Genomic DNA, 3613 nt, shown 5'->3' with positions numbered 1-3613 from the left:
GAATCTGTAGCTGAAGTTTATTACCTTTGCTCAACACACCACAAAAACTGTTTTTGTAACTACGTACCTTGGGCATGAAGCCCTTTGATGCCATATTAACTCCGGATGCCAGTGAAGTTGATAGTAGCTTTACGTTAGTTTAATATAGGGCACCATTTCTGAATTGTAACCCTGAGAACTCTCTCCGAATGGATTAGCAGAAAGTTTATATAGTAAAAGCTTCCTGAGAAGCTTTTCCAGTCTTCTGCTGGAAACCTCCCAAGAAAGGAAATTCTATAGCTGTCTGAAATGGTACATGTAACTGCTGAACTACTTCTGCAGTCTATACATTTTCAATGCAGTGGTTGAAGTCTGTAACCAAAAATCACTTGCTGCTCTAGTTCAAACCAATATATGAAATTCAATCCTCCCTTCTACTTAGTAGTCCCATTGTCACTTTACAGTACCACATGCTACATGCCCAAGTTACAACAACCCAACCAGGTTTGCAATCCAGCCTTCCCAAGACTACCCCTTTCTTTCTGCCAATACTGCCTTGCTGCCCCATGTGAGATTTTGCCCCATTTCTTCTAGCCATACAGGCTATGCCTTAATTAGACCCTCCAAAAGGATGGGGGGTGGAGGGGAGCTTGGGCAGCTGTTGTCTTCTGCCTTACAAAGCTGCAGTGGAAGTCATCACTCAGATAGACAAAAAAGATAGATGTCTGAGTAAATAAACAATTTATAATCTATATCCGTGGTGGCGAACCTTTGGCACTCCAGATGTTATGGACTACAATTCCCATCAGCCCGGCCATGCCTTGGGGCTGATGGGAGTGTAGTCCGTAACTGGAGTCTCAAAATTAACCATCCTGTCTATATGAATGCCCTGTCAACTTCCTCATACCGCATTATGAACTTTCAGCGTGATGCAGCGGTTAGAGTGTCTGACTAAGATCAGGAAGATCTGGATACAAATCTCCATTCTTCCACAGAAGCTGGCTACGTGACCTTTGGCCAGTCACTCTGAGCATCTAATCCCATCTTAAATAGTTGTTGCAAAGATAAAATAGAGGGATATTCTGTAAGTCACACTGGATTCCCATTGTGGTGAAAAAAGTATAAATATTATAAACAAATGCACTGAATTATAGTTTGAGTTTAAGGCTCACTTGACCAGCGAGCGATTATGGATATGGGATATAACCGAGATACTCCATCGTAACATTCAAAAGCCACAGTAGCTTCTCAGAGCTGAACATACAAAGCTGCCTTATACTGAATCAGATACTTGGTTCGTCAAGGTAAATATTGGTAGAGGCTCTCCAGGGTTTTGGCCAAGGGTCTCCCCTCATTTCACACTTGATCCTTTTAACAGGAAGTACCAGAAATTGAACCTGGAACTTCCTGCATGCAAAGCAGATGCTCTACCATTGAACCATGGCCCCTCCCACTTATGATGGTGTTGCTGACAAATGTTTTCTCTCAAATGTCTAAACACCAGAAGGAAAGTTTAAATATATGAAGGTTTTAAAAAGAAGACATTGAAGCTTGAGTCAACTGAGGCAATACCAGGCTCAGCTGCCTATTCTTGTTGGACTCAATGGAACCATTGGACAAACAGCAGGTTGGGGCTGGACCATCAAGTGCCTTCGTTCAGTTCCATCAAGTTGAGAGGTTGGTTGCCTTCTTGGAACCAGATATCCTAGCCCCACTAATCAATGCAACAATAAACTCAGTGCCGGATTATTGTAGACTATACTGAACTGCCCTTGAAGGTACATACAAGATGTGGTAGTCGCTTGTGAGCTGGCCATTACACATATATAGGGCACATTTTGAAAATATTACATTTGCTGCCAGGTTTTCCTCTTTCAGTTTGTCAAACTTTTAAAGCTGTTTGTGATCCTGTGCATATATGTGCCAAGCCGCAACTGGTGTATGGTGATTTGTCATTGCCTTTCTCTGCAGTCTTCCATGAGGGCCTCCCTTCCAAATACTGATTTTGCTTAGCTTACAAGATCTGATGAGCTCTGGCCATACCATCTTACATTCTGTTTATGATACTAGGACCCACATATTGTAGGTCCACCTCTCCCAGTATTGACCTCTGTGGCAGTTTAATTCAGACAAATGCCAGTTAGTCATCCCCTCGTTGGTAGATTAGCAACTGCTAATATGACAGTATTCTCATTGGCTGTTTATAATTTTTCAGGAGTGTTTTTCTATAGATATGTAAATGCTTCCAAGCTCTCACATAGCTGTAATCAGCTGGTGGAGTTTTCAATTATTTTTTTATTTGTATTATCACTATAGCCTGCCTTGAGTTCAATTGTGCAAAACAATGTGTTAAGAATGTTCTTAGCAAAATTAAAAAAAAAAACCCATGAAGCTCAAAACAGGATAAAGACTTGCGCCTTTTTAAAGTCAAGTCACGCTCCCAAAAAACCTCTAAAATACTAAATAGGAATTGTTTATACTATCACATAATATTACAGTACTGAATCTGTTTAAGTTTAATATAATTGCACAGGTGTTTCACTCAATTATAATTTAAATTACAAACACATTTCTACAGTTTTTAAAACACAAACTATATGGTGGTGTCAGTATGTTTCCTTTAAAGAAAAAAGAGCCAGACGTGCTTCAAAACAATGTTCTTTAATAGACACAATAATGCTCCATTAGTTTATACCAGAAGAATCTCCTACATATTTAAAAATATTTCGATTGCATATGTAGTCACTACATATCTGACAAGCCCTCAAGTCCACTCACAAGAAGCAGTTCTGCATTTACATTCTGTAATGGCATAATACATAGTTAAACTATTTTTGGATATCAAGACTACTAATTTCTATCCGCAAAGTAAAATTTACATATAAAAGGTTGACATTTGTACTACAAAGGGACAGACAGCACATATATAGTAAATGAAAATGTACCAGCTAGTTCAGCTGAGTTCCAGCTCCCACAGAGTCATTTATGTATCTGCACACCCATTTTCCATAACATATCCATACATAACCTTAAGCCATTTAGATACAATCTGCTCCATGTTCCAACGGACATTTTGCCTCAGTTCATTCACAGCAAAGCATTTATATAAAATGGGCAAAGTCACTACCTTTGGCCAACCTAAACAGAACAGAAGAATAACATTTCCCCTACTCTTTAGACTAGTAATCTATACTGTATCAAGCTACATAAAATACAGAACAAGGTAAGCCTTAATCAGGTATGTTCAGAGTCCTGCTCCAATATTCTCCCAAGAGCTAAGAAATTAGACTTAAAGAACCAACCAGTGGCTTACAGAAAGTGTTCAATCAAGAATGATCGACCCTTTCAAGCAGCTTTTACTTTAAGGACATCTATACTGTAAACTAGGATTCAATGGAATATCTATTTCAGACTTAAAAATAAGCAGCTTTATAGATGATTTTTTCAACATTTCTTTCCTCAAATGGAAGTTTATAAACATTCTAGAGCAGGGGTAGGGAACCTGCGGCTCTCCAGATGTTCAGGAACTACAATTCCCATCAGCCCCTACCAGCATGGCCAATTGGCCATGCTGACAGAAAGCTGATGGGTGTAGACCACCCTATAATCTGAGCTTGGGAGTTCTGTTCTAGAG

Source organism: Sphaerodactylus townsendi, linkage group LG02 (genome assembly GCF_021028975.2).
Source record: "Sphaerodactylus townsendi isolate TG3544 linkage group LG02, MPM_Stown_v2.3, whole genome shotgun sequence".
NCBI classification, from domain to species: domain Eukaryota; kingdom Metazoa; phylum Chordata; class Lepidosauria; order Squamata; family Sphaerodactylidae; genus Sphaerodactylus; species Sphaerodactylus townsendi.
Note: the sequence above shows the minus strand (reverse complement) of the source record.